The sequence below is a fragment of the Cyprinus carpio genome, chromosome B20, assembly GCF_018340385.1.
Source record: "Cyprinus carpio isolate SPL01 chromosome B20, ASM1834038v1, whole genome shotgun sequence".
NCBI classification, from domain to species: domain Eukaryota; kingdom Metazoa; phylum Chordata; class Actinopteri; order Cypriniformes; family Cyprinidae; genus Cyprinus; species Cyprinus carpio.
Window position 1 is genome coordinate 22,495,350 of NC_056616.1, and position 22,032 is coordinate 22,517,381.

The following is a 22,032-nucleotide window of genomic DNA, read 5'->3' on the forward strand; positions in this document are numbered from 1 at the left end:
TATATATATATATATATATATATATATATATATATATATATATATATTTTTTTATACACTCACCTAAAGGATTATTAGGAACACCTGTTTAATTTCGCATTAATGCAATTATCTAATCAACCAATCACCTGGCAGTTGCTTCAATGCATTTAGGGGTGTGGTCCTGGTCAAGTCAATCTCCTGAACTCCAAACTGAATGTCAGAATGGGAAAGAAAGGTGATTTAAGCAATTTTGAGCGTGGCATGGTTGTTGGTGCCAGACGGGCCGGTCTGAGTATTTCACTTCATCTGCTCAGTTACTGGGATTTTCACGCACAACCATTTATAGGGTTTACAAAGAATTGTGTGAAAAGGGAAAAACATCCAGTATGCGGCAGTCCTGTGGGCGAATATGCTTTGTTGATGCTAGAGGTCAGAGGAGAATGGGCCGACTGATTCAAGATGATAGAAGAGCAACTGAAATAACCACTCGTTACAACTGAGGTATGCAGCAAAGCATTTGTGAAGCCACAACTCGCACAACCTTGAGGCGGATGGGCTACAACAGCAACAGACCCCACCGGGTACCACTCATCTCCACTACAAATAGGAAAAAGAGGCTACAATTTGCACAAGCTCACCAAAATTGGACAGTTGAAGACTGGAAAAATGTTGCCTGGTCTGATGAGTCTCGATTTCGGTTGAGACATTCAGATGGTAGAGTCAGAATTTGGCATAAACAGAATGAGAACATGGATCCATCATGCCTTGTTACCACTGTGCAGGCTGGTGGTGGTGGTGTAATGGTTTGGGGGATGTTTTCTTGGCACACTTTAGGCCCCTTAGTGCCAATTGGGCATCGTTTAAATGCCATGGCCTACCTGAGCATTGTTTCTGACCATGTCCATCCCTTTATGACCACCATGTACTCGTCCTCTGATGGCTACTTCCAGCAGGATAATGCACCATGTCACAAAGCTCGAATCATTTCAAATTGGTTTCTTGAACATGACAATGAGTTCACTGTACTAAAATGGCCCCCACAGTCACCAGATCTCAACCCAATAGAGCATCTTTGGGATGTGGTGGAACGGGAGCTTCGTGTCCTGGATGTGCATCCCACAAATCTCCATCAACTGCAAGATGCTATTCTATCAATATGGGCCAACATTTCTAAAGAATGCTTTCAGCACCTTGTTGAATCAATGGCACGTAGACTTAAGGCAGTTCTAAAGGCGAAAGGGGGTCAAACACAGTATTAGTATGGTGTTCCTAATAATCCTTTAGGTGAGTGTATATATATATATATATATATATAAATATAGTTTGTACATGATGTGCATTATGTAAAATATGTTATTATGGAGTATTTGACAACATTTTTGTTCATACCATAATGGATGGTTTAAAAAATATGAACATGTGAAGTATGATTTCTTACATTGTATAACCTGCATATGTGATGTGAGGACATTGAAATGTAAGTCATTTGATGTAATTACTCCTCAGGGTTAACGAGCATGCCTGACAATTGTCGGGTTTTATGGTGAATGAATCAGTGAACAGATTATATCATCTGTCTCCATCAGGGTACTGTGTGTTGCGCTAACATAAACAGTCGATGCTGGAAAACAGCCTTTCAAAAAAATTTCACAGGAAAAGAAAATTAGAAAAAGACATCAAAGATCAAACGAGTGCAAGAATGATCAATTTGTCTTTTCACAAATCAAGAAAACACATGATCTTATGTGTGAATTGTTGCAGAAGAAACAAACATTGCAACAGCCTTGTTTTCTCACAGACGTAAATGAGGAGGTGAGTCATGTTCCGCACATACATGAAACGCTTCAGGATTCCTGTTTGTCCATGGAAGGCATTTTCCTTAGATACCCTTTAAATAATGAGGCAATCATCTCGTTTGGCTCCGTGTTCAGAAGAACAGACGGTGAAGGCCTTTGTGAGAGTCCACAATTACATAACAAAACAAGCCGGAGATTTAGGAACTTTAGGGAAAAACCTGAAGCCTATAATCTTTTGTAACAGTCTCCTGAAAAAGATGATATAGCCTACTGTAGATGTGGGTCCCATTTTTCAGAAAATATGTCAAAGGCAAAATTTAAAAAAAAAAAGTAATTGTTGAGGGCAACATAAACTACAACATCCAAGTTAGTAAGGTGTCAAAACAGGCCTATTGATTTAGCTAAAGATGGCAATTTACTGTTGTTAAAATAATAACTCACCTAAAAAAAATAATAATAATAATCGTCATCATTTAATTACCCTTATGTCATTCTAAGTCCATTTGACTCTCTTTCCTCTGTAAACATACACACATATATATATATATATATATATATATATATAAAACTTAATAAATTATTTTTTTTTTTTCCAGACGTGACATTTATTTTTGAAAAAAATATAAAAAATGGGTAAACTACTGTTTTACTTAATTGATGTTGTTATTATAAGTAGTATTATTTTTTTTCTTTTTTTTTTTCTTTTTTTTTTACCGGAAGAAAGATTATTATACGCTGGAAAATCCCACACATAATTGAACTTCTGCGTTTGTTGCTGTGCAACATTGACATTAGTGAACGACCAGAATAGATGTAGCCAATAGGAATGCGTCTCTGTCAGCACATGACGGAGGGGTCTTCAACGCACCTCGGGCACTTCAGGTAAGTTCATATCGCGACGCACAAATGTCGCCGAAAATATGTGCAAAAAGCATTACTTAACAGATCGGATAACAAAAAAAAACTTTGACATGGAGAAAGCTGCGTGTACTTGGATAAAATGATCCAGGTTTAATCTGATTTAATGTCAACATTGTCTGATAAGGATGTCTAGCTATTGTTTACCGTTACAGGACAAGTACTGCATAAAAACAGTGTTATAAACCCCCACACATGCACACGGGAATCCAAGGAAGAAATTCACAAGTACATAGGCTGTTTTCATTCATCACAATGCTGAGTTATTTAAATTGCTTTTCTTCGTCTCGAATGTCTTATTTTAAAGGTTTGTCATAGTTTGTGGGCGTGGTTTACAGCAAATGCTGAAACCATAGTTATGGAGAAGAAAAGAGAAATATCCAGTATATCTGGCTATTTTTAAGGAAAATGCTAGTAATTATCACTACTGAGCCTATTCTGCCAGAAATTTGTAAAATTGTACTTTGTTGACATATTGAAACAGGAAGCTGAGAAGGGACTTACAATGGTATACTAAAATATTAATAATTTTGAACACGGTTGCGAGTTAGCATTTTAGCAAATATGATTACATAGTTTTCTTCTTCTTCTTCTTCTTTTTCATAAATGTGTGGGAAAAATGTAAGCTTTTATTTGTCTTGAAAAAAGTGGTTGCTAAATGGGAGAACAGAGATAAACAGGTAAACTCATCTACTCCCTTTGACAGCCTCTTTGTATTAATAACACTCATACAAACTATTCTGAATTATTCTAAACTATTCAGAGAAAATGTTTTTATGTAAGACACTGAAAAAGCTGTTGAAAACCTAATGGAGGTGATGTTGAAGTCATGTGACCATGGTGTAGTTCGTTTATAGCTGTGTTTAGTTTATTCACAGCTATGTTTAGCTTTTTAATTCTGCCAATTGTACTTAGGCTTCAAGTTGAGTTCATTTGTGAACATCATGATGAAGAAAGCTTAAGAATCATGAACTTTTGTTCATTTTTTTTTTTTTTTTTTTTTTTTGCAATTATCCAAAAGCCATTTTGTCTCATGGCTTTTTGTCCAGGGAACCATGGTGATGCTAACTGACGGGTTGGCCTACAAAATACGTCATCACTTTAACGCTCCATAGATTTTATTTGACACCAGAGTCATGAATCAGGACTTTGCTATTGCTACAGGAGATTTTTCAGAGAATCTTTCAGAGAGCTATCAATGAATTATATTTTTGATCAGTTTTGCTGGATGATAAACACTGTAAATTTTAATTGTGTACATCTGCTGTATTTGTTAAGTACACCAGTATACAGATGGCCATGGCTCAAAAGTCTCTGAACCCCACTTGATTTTCTGATTTCGTAAGTCTTTAAGGTGCATTATTTTATTGGTTAAAGAAGCGGAACATCTTTAATATTGTTTGGGGGGAGAATTAGGAACTCTAAAATACAAAACACAAGGACAAACCCAGTGCCAGACACAACATGTGCTGCATGTCTGGCTTTATGGATGTAGACATGCATGTAAACTACGAGTGCTGGGATCAGTCATCAATCTTTATGTTCCTTCTCAAAAAACAAAACTAAAATCCTCTTTTGGCTTTCTGCTCCTTTGGTTTTCATTCTTCCTTCACCATTCTTGGTTCACTGGCCCCAGTCGATTCCCATCTGCCAGCTATTGAAGAGTGAGGTGAGTCTCTGTTTGTGTCCAGAGAAGTGTGTGTCTAAGAAGGGGAAGGCGTCTTACACTTAAATGAGACATCTATGTCAGTCCTTTGAGAGATGCTGTTTTTCCTCATAGGTTTTTTTGTCTGTCCAAGTGTTACAATCTTCCAATTGGAAGTGAACATCTATCCAAAAGCATAGAGCATAAAGTAATGTTGGCTATACACATCATCTGGCATTCTTGGTCCTCGGGGAGAAAATGTTCTCATCCTTCCATAACTGGGGCAAAGACTGGAGAAGACTAAATGAATGGAAAAAGAGGTTTCAAATTATATATAAGCTTTATATTTTGTGCAGGCCAGTTAGGTTCTTCTCCACCAGACTCCATAAAACATTTCTATATGGACCTCACAGGGACATTGTCATCCATACAGGAACAGATAAGGGCCCCATTACAAAAATGTTTGTCTAAGAAGATTGCATAACTGTACACTTGATTTTATGCACCTGCTGCTCTTTAAAGTAGCTGTACTTGTTATTTAAGAAAGAGTATCAACTTACTTTCATGCATAGTATAAAGTATGTAAGATAAACTGATTGGATCTGCATTTCAGTTCTTTATTTATGCAGCGATTTGTGACATTGTTTGGCATCCATGATGTAAGTGAACTCTGCAATGTGTCCATTATATTTTCATTTAGCTCCATGTTTCTTAATGGCAGCGGCTATTTACACTAGGTGCAAATAACAATAGATTCTATTTACACTAAGTGAAAATAGTTGTATATTTTAAATAGTAAAAATAGTTTGGCAAATGGCAGGTTCGACCTCGGGTCGATCGTATCAAAAAGCACACGCCTTACCATCTAATGCCACTGGAACTGACATTTGAGAAGTGTCTGTTGACTACCCCAATCACACGTTGGTGGGCAGAGTTAGTGTAAATAGCCTCTGCCAACAAGGCGGGGTATTTGAACTTAGTGTAAATAGACACTCCATTTCTTAATAGTTTTTGCATGTAAATTGCATAAAGAAGATGTACAGAGGAGTTCAAAAAGACAGATCACACACACAAAAAATCTAATTAAAAACTCTCATTTAAAGTTTAAAAGCTTTTAGAAAATTGCATAGGAATAAAGCACAGAATTAGAAATGTTTACACAATATTACACAAATTGTGCACTAATTCTAGGTGATTAATCAAACGAGTAAGAGTCAGATTTTCTTACTTCCGTTGAAGCTGAAGATGCGTTTTTGGATCATCTCAAATCATGCTGGAGAACAAGATCATCAGGTTTAGTTCATGTAGCTTCCGTGCTGCTGTCGTTCTCAAATTCTTAGACATTTTCAGATAAACATTTCATCCAAATTGCTGTTAGTTTGCAATGAAAAAAAAAAGCATTCAATAATAAAACCGCAATAGAGAAGCATCTTCACTAGTGGCCTCAGACCTTTGCACCCCACCGCAGTATAAAATGTATATCAGAATCTCTCCTGGTTGACACATTTGTTCTTACTTTCGCCCAGTTTACCATCATATGCCCAGCTTTACTCAGAGGTGCTACATTTAAATATTATTGTCATCAAAGACAGACATCTCTCTTTGTTTATGTGCATTTGCGCATGCTTTCTGTGGAAAAGCAGGTCAACCAATAAGATGATTCAGATGGTTCTGTTTGCAAAACCATATGGTGAAGGTCATCTGTTATTTTTATCGAATTAAATAAACACCCTTGATTTCTCCATATGTGGCCAATGAATCAGCTGAGAGGAATGGATATGCACAGAAATCACAGTGCTGGCCTTGGAATAGCAAACTTTTACTCTTACTCTGTAGTGCAAGTCTTTAAGTCATAATTTTTTGTTGAGTCTCCAATCCCTTTTGGTAATTCTATATGCTGCTGGTTGATTTTACTGTCCCTAAAAAAAGCAAGAGAAACTCCTGTTTACTGTATATAAATGTCACAATATTCAGAGACAATAACCCAAGGCATATCCCTTGGATGTGACGTAATGACGTCACAACTCTCTAAGTGTAAATACAAGTTTCCATCTCTCTTCTGTGCATGTTGTGAATTTTCTGTATGCATAGAATAACCCGATGACCTACTAGATTTGTCAATGAGCAGTAAACGACTAGAGCACACAGCATGAAATATATACAATGCAATGCATTTGACACTTCTAGTGTGACAAATGAGCCAATAGTAACATTACCAATGATTTCAACATCACTTTGTTGACTCGTTGTTTAATCGGACTGCCAAATGTTAAATCTGTACAGAAAATTGGATTTAAAATGAAAATAACTTTATTTCCTTCAATAGAACAGGAAATTAAACATGCAACATAATGAGGTCATGTGACTACATTGGGGCATATAACAATAAGAAATGTTAAGGTAACACATTTAAGTTATAAAAACCTTTTGAGTACATTGCTTGGAAACTTTAGTTGTAATGTTTTCATTAGCTGGGTGGCTTCCATATTGTTTCCCATACTATCTTATTTTTCTGAGTGTGATGAAAATTTCAATTATTTGAAGATAATATACTATAAAGAACATTGTCAAATCAAAAGTTTCCATTGATTTTAAAGGTTCTTCATGGAACCAATGGCATGAGCCAATAAGAAACCTTTTTAAGAGTGAACTAGCCCCACTTTCATACACTGCACATTGTGATGTTACACATTGTCTCTGTTTTGTGTCGAAGGGCTGCAGTAAACACCTGTCACAAGTTACGGAAGCCAGACGTCAGCGTGAGCAAGTTGTGCCGCTTTCATCCATTTGTGAGACTGGATGAGGTGACATTTGTGAGGCAGCAAGCAGTTTTATAGGCTTCCCATGCTGCTCAGATAATTTTATCAGCCCAAAAAAGGCCGTGCTGGCAAGTGTGTTGGTAGAAGATTCCGTGTAACCAACAGATGATAAATAACGCCACCAGGTCCGAAGCATTTCGACGGCTCAAACAGAAGCATTTACCAGCAGCGGTTAGGGCATGTTTCCATCAGAGTCACTGACCGATGCAAAGTTTACCCTGGAGACCTGGCGTCTGCAGTCAGAGCTTTGATTGGATAAATTGTCTTGGCAGCATAGAGGATGTTGTTTTTTCATGAACCAGTGAGCCCCTCAATCTGCCAGTAGAGCTCCGCTGTCAGGAAAGTATTTCAGCATTCAGACAGTTTTCATAGGAACTCTTCGCATCCAGACGCTACCAGTAAACCAGCTGACTCTGTAGATAGAAACTGTCAAACAGCAAAACAACACTCCATTGTTATTTACAAACTAAGAGTTTTTAATCATGCAATTATAGTTATGCAATATGCAAAAATATGCAGCACAGTGAAGATGAACTGCAGCCGGAATGAGACATTTGAAGGTCTGAAGATCTCAAACAACAAACCTAAATGAAGGTAAAATGAATAAAAATTAGCACGAGTGGTGCTTGCCTGTACAAAATGTACAATGACAATGCTACACCATTGTAGATGGTTGTAAGGAAGTTGTGGTGTGGTTTCCAAGGTGGGTTTTTATTGAATTAGGTGGTTGCTAGCATGTTCTTTGTGGTTTCTAGCCTGTTCTGTCAAGGCTCTGTGATATTTTGGCTTTTTTACTGCAAAAACTCATATTCCTAATGAGTATTTATGTATTGTTCTCCAGGTAAATGTCTAATTGGTGCATATATGGCTCAAATCAAGTCTTCGGTCTTTTATCATCTGCCAGAGTTTAATCCAGTTCCTTAAAAAAGTAATAGCATGCCAACAATGCTTCTCACCAGGACATAAGATCTGAAATATTATTAGCACAAAAGGTTATGCACCAAAGTTTAATACTCATGGGTTTCTTTGAATCTCTAACCTTATGGTATGAGCAAATCAGTCATGATGTTTGCCAGAGCATTTCAGAAAATGCTAAATTCATAAGTGTTCTCAAGCAAATCTGACCAAATGAGACTCAAAAGTACTTTTGCAGAAGCCACCTACTGGAGATATCAACACAGTGCTGGTCCTCAAGAGTTTGATAATGGAATTTTTATGCACCAATTTACAGCATTACAGGTAAGACTATGGCCAGACATGCCGCACGAATGGAAATTTGGTGGAGGCAGTGATCCCTCTTCACCCTATAAAACTTTTATGACAAACGTCTGATGTTAACCTACAGTTAAAAGTTTAAGAAGGAAGTATTTGGCTTCGTAAATGTATTTGACTCACACGCGTGCATATCTAAAGAACACTTTACAGTCTTTACATGACAAACGTGTTCGTTGGAAGGACAAGGACATCTGTACAGTGAGTTCAACAGCATGCGTACGTGTGAATGTGTGAACGTCGAGCTCATGAAGAATCCACGTTCTTAAATGAAAGCAGCTTCAGGGTTATGGTTGGACGTTTGAGCGTTAAAACTGGAAAAAGAGCAGCTTTGGGGTTTTCTCATACACAGGGAGACCAGCAGCTGATGTTAATTAAGACCGTAAGCGATCCTGATCCGATGGAATCTCTGTGCCATGGAGCACAAGTAAATCCACCGACTCCAACGTTTTCCGCTCTGGATATGGCGATGATGTCAGTGGAAATATTTACGGTTTCTTTCAATAAGCCGCTCTGGGAGTCGTATATGCCCACCCTCATGGACTGTCTGGATGGCCATGTCAGATTTGACCAAAACAAAAATTATTTCTGATTCAGATTTACGATTTTGTTTGTCAACCAGGTCTTCATTAGATTTCTTTGTTTAATGTTATCAGCACACTCATCCGTTGCTGTCATCACTGTCCCTACATCGATTTAGCATTGGGTTGATTTGATTGCTCCAGTCAACCAGTGAATTTAGCAATGCAAATCTTATTGAAAGAGTCTATGTTTACTAGGAAAGGTATAAAAGTGTGTCAAAAGGGTTAGGAAAATTATGAAGGGATAAGCATTCATATTACTTGCATTGTCAACCTACTGTATTTTTTTTCTTAATGTTGTAAATAAAGATAATTGTAATGTTTTACAAGAAAATACTATTTAAAAATGTCATGTTCATTTAATTGTGTTACTTAGTTGTGTGAATTTCCCAGCTAACATGGAATGTTCACACAACTTTCACTGACATTTTTTAAAAGTTAAATGTAAGGACAAAATATTCTTAAAGTAACGTTTATGGAACGTTCAAAGAACGTTCTAAGATCAACATTCTCAAAACATCCGTATGATGTAATTTGTACTTGATGAAAATTCTAAGAATTGTTATTTGTAACTGTTAAATGCTATAATCATGACAAGAACTGGACATTTAACATCCTTAGATCATTAAAAAGTAAATGTTCAAAAAGTTATAGTTTAGGTGAAAAACTTTTAAAGAACATTATAATCACAATAAGAAAACTGGGCATTTCATAGTTTTTGAAACATTTAAAAAAATAAAAAAATAAATGTTCCCACAATGTTTTTCTAACTTAAATTTGTTACCTCAGTTACTAGCAGTTTAATAAAAATTTGTTCAAAAGTAAATCCTTGGCAAAAATAATTTTCAGTCTATAGCACTTTTACTTGTTTGCGCACTTAAAAGTAGATGAGTGTTGTGGTAAATATGAATGAAATTTGAGAAGAAGATTTTCTGCAAATAGCATCTGTTCCTCACACAGAGCGTCTTGTATATAAATTGTATGACTTCAGAAGACTTGGAATATAGCTTGTGAGTCATTTTGACCACTTTTATGATAGTTTTGTGGGGCTTTGGCAGTATAAATCACCATCTAGTTCTCTTATATGTAGAATGAAAGGTCTGACAGTCTGTCTAACATCTCCTTTTGTGTAGTGTCTTTGAGTCCGACTGCACAGGAAGAGAGAACAAGATCTCTATAGTTCAGCTTTTTGCTGTCCAAAGCTGTTTTTCAACCGCATTGACCTCCAAGCAGCAGAGCATCTTTCCATAGATCAGCGTTCATGGCAGAAACAGTGTATCGCTCTCTCTGCCTCAATGGAAAAAGCAATCAGATACGTCATGCCTCTTAAACCACCACGTTCTGTCCTTGTTCATACAATTATAACTTTTAAGACTATGTGTAATATTGATGTTGTTTTATAGCCTTTTTTATGAGAACTGCACTTTTGAGGGACTTCTATAAGATGAAGTGCATCTGGACTAAAAATCCAGTGTGTTTAATGTGTAGGTACTGTACATCTGTTCATTCATCTTTAGTTTTCAACACCTTCCATTTTTTTGGACAGATCAAGCAGAGAAACTGGACAGCTTAGTGTTGTATGTTTCATTTCAATCAACATCAAAGTTGTCAGTTTACAATGAAATATGGACAAACAGCAGCTGATTTTGATGTCAGATCAGTATCATTCACTTGAATGAGCTCAGATGATGAAAGTATTCTGGATAAACTGGGGTCAGAGTTCTCAAATCTGAAGATTGTGCAATGAAAACATATTCTTTCTCATACTCTTTTATTTCAGAAGTGCAAGGAAAATGTGGTTTTCCATGATATGACCCTTTGAAGGCAGTATTTGACCCTAAACAGATTGAGAAAGCTGAAGTTCGTCAAAAATCCAGACACTGTCCACTTTGGACAAAAACACACCATAAGAAATCTTTCCGTGGAGGCAAAAGGAAAAAAAAAAATTAGCAAGACTGTTTTATGTGTAACTCCTGTTATGTGTAAAACATTGTAGCTTCACATGTTCGGAAACAGTTCAGATGGACTTACATGCAGCTATTCTACAACTATTCGATAAAATCAAGGACTTGTCATTTTCAATTTTTATTTAATTGATTCATTTTGGTAGATAAGTTGACAGTGAATTATTTTTTAGTTGGGTCTTTGCACTGTAGAGTGCTGTTTTTGTCAAAACAACATTGGAGCCCACTGACTTTCAATATAAGGACAAATTTTTTTAGACATTTAAAAGAAAAACTTTGTATATAGATGATAATGATGATGATAATCATCATTATTATTATTTTTGTTAAACTATCCATTTAACAGGCAATTTTGTTTGAGTACTTTTCATTAGCCATGTAAACTAAAGCTACTTAAAAGAAAAGTACACCCAAAAATGAAAAATCTCTCATTCTGTCATTTACTCACCCTAAAGCTGTTCCAAACCTTTCTTTCTTCTTTGGAACGTGACTGAAGATATTTTGAAGAATTTTGATAGCCAGACAGTTGTTGGTCCCCATTGAGTTCCGATAGTATGGAAAAAAAATACTATGGAAGTCAATGACTACCATCAACTGTTTGGTTACCAACATTCTTCATGTATAATAAATCAGATGTTATCTTCACGTTTTATGAGATTTTACTTTTAAATTTAATCTTTAACTCTTTCAAAGGCAGCATTTAAAAAAAAAAAAAAAGTTGACTGCAACCGTCAGCATTTTTTATAATTTTCTCAAAACTGTCATGGCACCCAGAATATTTGTTGTATGAGTCTATGAACATGCAGTATGTCAAAAGAAAGAATATAGCCTCTGCTTTTAAACAAACAAAAAACATTTTAATCTAGCTTCATGCATTATTATTTATCAACACTTGTATGTGGGCAAGTTTCATGAAAGACAACATTTCAAACAAAAAGCTGGAAATCATGTTTTGGTCAAAGTTTACATCCAGATGGGATTCAGGTCCTTTTCACATGAACGCGGTTATTTTTAAAACCCGCGGCTTTTTCTGCATTTCTCGCCCGTTCATCCACATGCAGACGCAGCACCAGGTCACTGAAACCTAACATTTTTGAAAACGCCTGCCAGGGTGAAGATTTTCAAAAACTCAGATTGCAGTGTTATTGTGTAGACAGCGAAAAACGGAGTTTTAGGCTTGTGATGTCGGAGCCTGCGCTGTTATCTCCGCCTACAGGAAACTTTTTCAGGCTTCTGATTGGCCAACATAGCTTTACGGTTGAGATTATATCACCACCTGTTGGTTTGGCATGCTCTTAATAGTGCTTCATGGCATGCGTTTGCTTTTTCATGTGGACGGAGTTTGTTTTAAAAACGGAAGACGGAAAAACTATACCATATATGAAAAGATGGAAAGCCGGAAGATTCCGTCAGTGGCAGGGAAAGAGTTAAAGACAAGAAAGCACAAGAGCTTAAAAAAATGAGAACTATTATACCAACAAAAAATTTGTTTTGGTAGCTTACTATGACGACTACCTAAACCTCATAATGGCTTATTGTACCAACTTATTTTTCCTTTATAAAAGAGAAACAGTAGAGTTTGATGTAAACTCTTTACAGCATTAGAGAACACAGATTTTCCACTCCGATCTGTCAGTAAAGGATGAGAGGAACGCTGACTGCCTGTATGTATCAGAGGAAAATTCCAGATCGCAGATATCGCCAGTCCACTAATTCCCACCATATGTGGAATATACGGGAAATCTACAGGGCAGAATGAGTGTTCAACAGAACAGAGCAGTCATTAAGAGACTTGTGCTGACAAACGAGAGCTTCCGCAAACAATCACTGAGCTTGTTTTCCCATGATGCTCTACAGGTGCCTACTAACAGTAAATCTATCTGAAGTAGACTTGAGCGGCACTTACATGTTCAGAACTCACTGCTATGATGCTGGGGTGTTGTGAGTGGTTGCCAGGATGATGCAGGACAGCCTGTTGCTGTGCAGTTGTCCCGCCTCAAGTCTCTGTGATATTCTGGTTTTGCTTGGATTGTTCTTTCAGCTCTGTAGATATCATATCCAGACCTCGTTTGAACAAGCCTGTTCAAGGCCTTTTTTTCTGGCTTTCCCTCATGTGATAATTACTTGATTTGGCTGCACTATTCAAACACCTCTAAAGTCACAATATAATCAGGATGTAGCCTGACTTATCACCTCAAAAACACCCTTTAAAGAATCAAGGCTCACACGAACGGGTCTGAAGCCAGCTGGACATCGCAGCTGTCAGTTCCAAAATCAGCCTCTGCAGTCTGCAGCCAATGCATGGTCCAAAAATACACTCATGCAAGTGACAGAGAGGATTTCTCCTGACTAAGAACTTTACATGCTTTCCTGCATCTTTAAGAAATAGCCTCATTCTTTATAATCAGTGAAAAATAATATGTAACAATATATAATAATTCATATATATTTTTGATGCATAAACTAGTGTATATATATATAATAACAAACCTTTATATTTTATTGATTTATGTATAATATATATTGATATTTATATGATTTATGCCGATTATGTTGATTATATTATATTAATTGAGTATATTAATAGTGTTTATTTATATTTTCAAAACAAACACCTGAGTAACAAATGCATTTGTAATTGCATGAAGGTGATTACAGAATTGTCCATTTTCAGTTATTTCTTTAGTATTTGCAACACTATTGTTTTTTTTCGTTTTGATCATTTCAGACACATTATAACCATTTTCATTTTTTTCTTTTTCTGTTTAACTCTATCCCTGCCAATGACAGAATTTTCTGGCTGTTTTTTCACTGTTACAGTATATGGTAGGAGGCGCTATTAAACATCTTCCGAAAGAGTACTGAACGTCTGGATCAAAACATGGTAAAAAGGGAGGTGGTCACATATGTAGGCAGATGCTCTCCATCTATGGGCTCTATTTTAACGATCTAAGTGCATGGTCTAAAGCGCACGGCACAGATGCACTCAGGGCATGTGCAAATCCACTTTTGCTAGTTTTTTTTTTTTTTTTTTTTTTTTAAGCAGAGACTTTCTTTTGACATTTTGCATGTTCAGATATTCATACAAAAAAATATTCTGGGGATCAAGAAAATATAGTGAAAATTTTTCAAAAAAATGCTATTGGTGCTGGTAACGTAAAAAAATGCTGGCGGTGAAAGAGTTAATCTGACGGGAAAGTGAAGAAACAACAGGAGTCCATGGGAAGAAAGGAGTGCAGTGATGGATTTAAATGCATAACATAAGCACCACCATACAGCATGTCAGAGCTTGTGTAGAGCCCACCAGGCCACGTCTCACACTCCTGAGAGGCAATTTGGTAACAAAACGCCTGCCAAGAACATTAAAGTATGGTAGCATAACAGACAGGATAGACCACAGGAGCGGTTTATGTGTCGTAGTGAGACCGGGAAAATGTGATGTGGCTTCCTCTATACTGCTCACCCACCTCTGCTGAATAATTCAGTCACTTACATAATAATATACAGCATTTTCATGAAAATGTGAACCTTAAAATTCACTGTGAAATGTAAAGTTATGCGGTTAATGCCATTGCATAATAGTGTTGGAGTTATTTGACCCATCTATACACTTCCATACGCTTCCTTTTATCTACAGATTCAAATATGTTTGGAGTGATGGTTATGCGGTGAAAGACTGTCAGCCATAAACGTCATTTTCAATGTATCTTGAGTTTTTCCATCAGTAATAATCAACAGATCAAACGCTTCTCCAGTTGAGATGGATGAGCCGCCTCTGACGGTATGATTCATGATTGTTCATGATCTTCTCCAGGATTCTTCATGATCTTCTCCAGGATTCATATACAGTTCATTCAGGTGGAATCTACAGTATGTGGACCAGATGGACGCAATACTACAAAGTCACTGCTGTACATTTTACACATACCGCTTGTTTTGGACAGACTTGACGATAAGGGTCATGCCCCATTCAGAATTGAATTGAGAATACTTTTTAAATTCCAGTTCCGATGCAGACTTTTAAGTGAACTTGAATTGAGGTGGTAAACAGGATGCAAAATTGCATTGAATGTAAAGTAGAAGGTTGGATTTTTACAGACAGATTATTATTAGATAACTATTAGAAATGTATAGATAGATAGATAAATGTTGGATACAAAAAAGTTTTGTCTGAATCCATCACTACAATGAAGAGATGCTTTTAGAAGCAGACTGTGTAGTTATGACAGTTATTAGCAAGGCCAAATGGGGTCATGCTAGAGCAGCATGCAACAATTTGGAAGCTCTGGGAATGTATTGTTTGAACCTCTAAAGGGTGCTGAAGGTAAACTCTCATTGTCGTGGAGCAGGGGCTAATGGCTGACACTTGCGTGTGTTCTGCTGCATTTGTTTTGCTGTGCACCTGCTGTGTTTGTTTGCCGCAGCTGCTTTGTGTTTTTTGTTAGTTTTATGTGGAAAATGAAAATACAAACTAATTGCACTGTTGTTCATGCTGGGTGGAAGTCAGATGCTGTCTGCTAGCTGATGGTCACTGTTAAATAGCTTATTTTGTGTGTGTGTGTGTGTGTGTGTGTGTGTGTGTGTGTGTGTGTGTGTGTGTGTGTGTGTGTGTGTGTGTGTGTGTGTGTGTGTGTGTGTGTTTTAATCGACATGAAATAAGAAATGACTCGAAAATCAAAAGAAAAATGAACATCCTCTGAAAAGGGCTTGTCTTTGTTGATGACTCCAAGTTCAACTGGGTTAGGAAAAACAATGAAGAAAGAAATTATATACATTAATCAAACCCATAATTTTTTATGACTTTGATTAATATATGTAATGTAATTGGTAATAATATTCTTTTTATTGTATTTCCTGACCTCCATCATTTCTTACTGAATATTCTGTCATTTACAAATATGCCACATTATTGCAGATAATACAATACAAAGTGCAACTGTCATTTTATTGATTTAGTATTTTCATGAAACTTAGATAAATTTATAATATTTATTGTAAAAGGTTTTTTGCGAGTGACAGTGAAGTTCTAGTGAATAATAGAGTGAGAAACCTCCATCACAGCACATTCATCCTTGAGTTCATTTCATGAATTCATCCTCCCGCCTCTCATCTTTTGATCAGATCTGCAGAACGGACGTCGTGCCAAACAGATGAAGAGAATCCTGACAGGCGGAGCAGAAAGATGAATGTTTATGTAGGAGATGTTACCGTTTTGGTTCAGGATCCAGTTTTCTCCTCCTTATTTTCTTTTCATTATGGTAAGTGATTTCTTTCAGTTCCTCAGAAGGTTTCATCTAGAACACCTCGTATATTCACAAAGGATATAAGATAGAAGTTTTCATTTGTTTGTTTACACTGATTGATTGTAAGTGACAGTGTAAAAATGCCTGTCCTTTTGGGAGTTAGGTTTAATTATTTATCTGCATCCAGTTTTATTCAGCACAAAACATCTGGCACTTAATAAAACAAATAACTGTGCAACATTTGCATAAATCTAGAAATTTATGTGACACCCTGAATGTTTGATCACATGTATTTTTATGTATATAAGTTGTATGTGTATGTTTATTCCTTACAATTGATTACATTCATGTATTTGTGCATGTTAAATCGGTCTCTCTTTGTTAAATGATTTTCTTTAATATTGCTACAACTAACTTGTGATATGAAATATCCTGAGTGGACAGTATGGAGGGGACGGTGCGTGGTCCAAGGTTGCTATGGTAACGGTGAGCCGGGAGGAAGACTGTCATTACTAGAGCGGCTCAAATTTGAACATCAACGCAACTTTGACCGTAAACATGCTGCCACATGCTGCCAAAAGTAAATCGGTAAAAAGTCTGAAGTGCGAAGAAGTCAAAAAATATATTTTATACATGTTTAGTGTGGTCCTCATTTAGTCCGTCAATGCCTCAGTAGACGACATGGCTCCGGGGCCAGTGAAACACGACTCCATGTGGTGTAACGCAGGGTAGAGTTTGTGGCCTCTGTGTTTCTGAGGGCATGACCTCTCTGAGGGAGAGCACATGAGATCGTGCAATGACTCCAGCCTGGAATACTGACTGAGAAAAGCATTCGGGAGGCAAACAAACTGCAGATGTTCATGACCCCTTAATGCAGGAGCTAATTTACACATCCCTGCTGGTGGCCTGCAGCCGTCTTTTCCTCAAAACTCTCTTTGTTTTGGAGGTACAACAAGATGCTCATGAGAAATAGGTTTATGTTGACAGGCTTTTGACAGCATAAGCATAAAGTTCGATCAATTTTGCTTCTTATTTCGGCCAAGAATCACCTGGCCAGAAGAGTCGGTCTGATTTAGATGTAACGTGACCAAACAGAGTTGACTTTTTACGTCACATTTATAATAGTAAAATCAAAATGGATTGTTTGGACGAATTGCTTGTCAACCAACATTTAGCTGCATAAATCTACAACTTGGCAGAATGTATTCTGATTCTACCCTTTTTTTAAACATTGGTGATGAACTGCGAATTTATCAGACGTAACTCTGAAAAGGCAGGAGAATAGTCTTGTGTGTTCAAGTAAATCTTTTTTAAGGTCGCAAACATTGCCAAAACCATCGACTAGTTCTTCCTCCGAGTGCTCATTGCAGCAGTTGGGGATCTTGAAAAGACAATAAAAAAACCCCATGCACTCGGACACCCGGACATTGCATAAAACCTGCCGATCAGATCGGAGCTTGCCTTTGTTTTGTGTACAGTATACACCAGATGGTCCTTAGCATGATTTACAGTGGATTTCGCTTCGAATTTTGGCCGGAGATAGTGAAGTGACATAAAAATGCGACGTATTTCATCCAGTAGTCCAGAGGTTTGAGCCCAGAGCTTGTGTGTGAAGGTTCAGTGACCAGGTGGTTTTGTTGAAGTTTGCTGGCAGAATCACAGGTTCTCATGAACTTAATGTCTTAATAAAGTCACTATGGATAAAAGCATCGACTAAATGACACGTAATGTAATCAGGCAGCTGTTGAGTCTGCGGGAAACTGATTTCAGCATGCCATCTGTGACAGTTTTAAGAAAACCTGATAATTATTGGAGGCTGAAGTATTTTTTCCAACATCTGAGTTACATTTCCTATCTGTTTACGTTCTTTTATCGCTAATCTTTGTCAGCCAGCCAGATGCTTGGTCCGTCCCCTGCAGACTTTCGCTTTTGACAACATGCAACTTTTGACAATGAACAATTATGGCGAACATTCTCCTCCGCTTTGTTTAAAGGCAAGAATTTGTTAGCTCATGAAGAATAGCGATTCTTCATTTATCGTGATCAGAAACACGTTCAGCTGTTTTACACACATTTCGAAGACCATGTGTTTCAAAACACACATCATGATTGTCACAAGATGAGTCTCACATGCAGAGTTACAGTCCCAAGGGGTGAAATTCACGAAATCTAGAAATAGGCTTCGTTTTTATTATGCAGCATGCAGTGCAATCATTTTTACATTTTCATTTACTCAAACACAGCAGTAGAGAAGATAATTCTAAACAATAATTCATTCAGATGCTCTTAGTGTCTCAATATGCACAAAATAACAAATCATATCTATAAATCTTCAGACGTGCTTGATATTTCCTTTAGTTAAGATAACACATTCCATACTGGCAGATGTGCTCTGGAAATTTAATAATTAAAAAAAAAAAACCCTCTCATCCATTAGCAGAAGAAAAGCCTTGCTGGGCTTCTGTAAATGTGATGTTTTCAAATCCCAGATGAGCCTGGAAATTAATCATCTGGCTCATCTTATGAAAAATAAATTTAGTGTATTATTTTTATTTTAAGTGAGGATATTAGTGATTTATAGAGTCATATTTTCCTCCATTCCTAACCCATTAGTTGGAAATATGTGGATTGGAAAGAAGATGCTTTATCAAATAGCGTACAATAACAAGGAAAAGGTCTATTTCATTAATAGCACTTATGAAATCTTTTGTTTATAGGTTTGGATCCAATGCGATTGCAATTCCATTAGTTAGAACCAGGATATTTGCCAGAGTTATTAGGCCAGTCCAATTAAGGAAATATATTTTTGCTGTGTAAACTATTATGATTCATTTCTTTTTTTTATGCATTGAACATGATTTGCTCATAAAAAATCATGACAGCCAGTTTATTTGTTGATCAAGGTAAGCATGTCTATCACTCTTAGTCATACTGTTAATGATGGATTTTCTAGTTTTGCATGTGTGTTATGGTATCATGCAATATCAAGTATGCATGAATAAATATTCAAACTTATCCCTCACCGAACATCAATAATACCTCAAATTACACTGCTTTTGAGGAGTTGCATGCGCTGTTGCTTTAAGAGATCGGATGAGTTTTGCACATGCAAAGCATCACTCACAAATTTTAGAAAAGAAAAATCGAGTTGTTTAATGTTAAAGCCCAAAGGATGAACTGCATCCATTACCACAGGAAACCAATTCTCAGTACTGACAGATGATATCCAGGACCGCAATTTGGATTAATACGCCAAAATCGCACTGTCCATTACAAAAAACTATAGCAAGATGTGTGAACACGTGGAATGTAATTATGATGTTGTGATGAACTATCTAGATCTTATTTAACCAGTGAATACAATTCTATAATAAGAAATTATGACATTTAATATGATATTTTTCTTGCATCTGCAGCCAATGAACCTTATAACAGCCGAATAGCAGCCTACAGTAATCTCACTTAGGCACTGTTTACATATCTGTCTGGAGTGATCCGATCACATGTCAGCCGAGACAGATGGCTGTTTACACCTGGTACTAACATGTCTCAAATGTTTACATACTTCTAGATTGAGAGGTTGCTTTCATTTAAACTGGCAAAGTTTAATTTGCATGTGAGATGAGTCGACGGCCTGCAGTGTTGATGCATCAAGATGCATTAGTGTTTACACTACACATGCAATCTGACTGCAACCTCAGAATGTGATCTTATCACAAGATCCATTGGATGCAGATTTAGAGCTGACTTGTGAACAGATAGCACCCACTGAAAACAATTGGTGTTGGATTTACTTTGTAATTATTTGTGACATATACTAGCAGTTTCTGAGTGGAAATTGGCAGGTAACAATGAATTAAGCGTCAAATGTTGAAGAGAGACAGAAGTAGTATTTGAAGCGGTATTTTCTTGTAAAATATACTCCAATAACCTTTGAAAAAAAAAGGTTTTTGACAGAGCAGAAACCTTTCTGCCCAAAGAACAACAGTTTTCCTCTTTATTTTACAGCAATATTTTTAAATTATGGAATAAAGATGCAGTTTTACATCAGCATGCTGAATGTTTTTAATCCAGATACAGAAGTCTATTATCAATAATAATAAAATAATAGCAATAATAATAATAAAAGTAATTTTCCTCTACAATGTGGAAAACTACAGACATTCCCAGAGAAGCAGCCAGGGTGGATTTTTCCCTTTGAAAGAAGAAAAGTGAAGCATTGGTCAGCGAGGAAACAGCGTTTATACTTCATTTCCTGTGCAACATAGTCAAAGTGGAACAGTGAAACAGACTTCAGTTCATAGTGTGTACCATCCAATAAACAAGCCAACAGTTGTTCAGGAGGATCCAGCAGCATTCAGTTCCCATGTACAGAAATCTGGTCACTGGATATCATCAATGAAAGAAAAAAGGATTCATCTGTACTGTGTGTGGAATTTTTATAATTCTGCTGACCAAAGCACACCAGTTGTAATTGCAATGCGCTGGTTGCTTGTTTTAACCCCTCGTGTCTCTTAGGACGATCTCACAGTACAATCCGCTTGGCGTCAGTGTTTGTTGGCTTAGTGCGAATGCAATTTGGTTAATTCTGGTGCATTTTACTATTCATTTGGAAACAATCCATACTAATTTGCAGAAGTGATTTATAATTTTCATTTACATATGCTACTGGTCACCAGGGTTATTATTAATGCTTTCTTTCTTTCGCACTTTCTTTCGCACTTTCTATATTTTATTTCTTTCTTTCACATACACTTTCTTTTCACACTTTCTGTATTTTGTTTTTTTCTTTCTTTTACACTTTATTTCTTTCTTTTGCAATTTTCACACTTTCGCACTCTCTCTTTTGCACAATCTGTATTTTGTTTCTTTCTTTTGCTTGCTTGCTCTCTCACTTTTGCACTTTCTTTTGCATTTTCTGTAGTTTCTCTCTTTCTTTTGCACTTTTTTGCACTTTCTTTTGCATTTCATTTCTTTCTTTCTGTCTGTATTTCCTTCCTTTCATTTCTTTTCCTTTCTTTCTCTTTGCACTTTGACACTTTTGCACTGTGACAATTTGACAATCTCCCATTTTCTTTTGTACTTTATTTCAGCTTTCTGTATTCTGTGGTTTCTTGCGTTTCAAATTTTTGCATTTTGTTTTGCTCTTTCTTTCTCACTTTTACTTTCTTTCGCATGTTCTCATTTTATTTCTTTTGCACTTTAAACAACTTAAACTCATTTAATTTCTGCTAGTTTCAATGTCATTCATGTTTTTATTTATGTTACCTTGTACTAAAATAAGTAAAACTGAAAAAAACACTAGAGATATTATTTAAAAAAAATCTAGAAACTAATAAAAATGACAAAAACATTAAAACTAAACTTAAAGTGAAAATAAACATATTCCAAATATTAATACAAATTTATATTTTTACTTCAGAATTTCTTGTTTAATTCAGTGTATTACTTGCTGTTTCTTTATAATTATTTACAAAGCTATTTCTTACTAGAAATTTCTAAGTGAAAATTTTTCAACAACAGTTTTTTTTTTTCATTGCAAGTAGCCAAAAAACAGCAGGTAACTTGCTACATCATTTTTTACATACGTTGAATAAGAAAAGTTGTGTTTTGATTCAGACTGGATTAAAACCTCAAAGTGAACTAATCCCTTCTGAATAGGCCTGTGGAGTCCCAGCAAATGCTCGCCGCATAATGTTTGGCAGGCTAATCAAAGCCTCCTCGCATGCTGAACTGTCCCATGTGCTGCAGTTGGGATGGTGTGAAACAGAACGATGATTTCACAATTGATCCAAGACTGCATGTCTCTGGT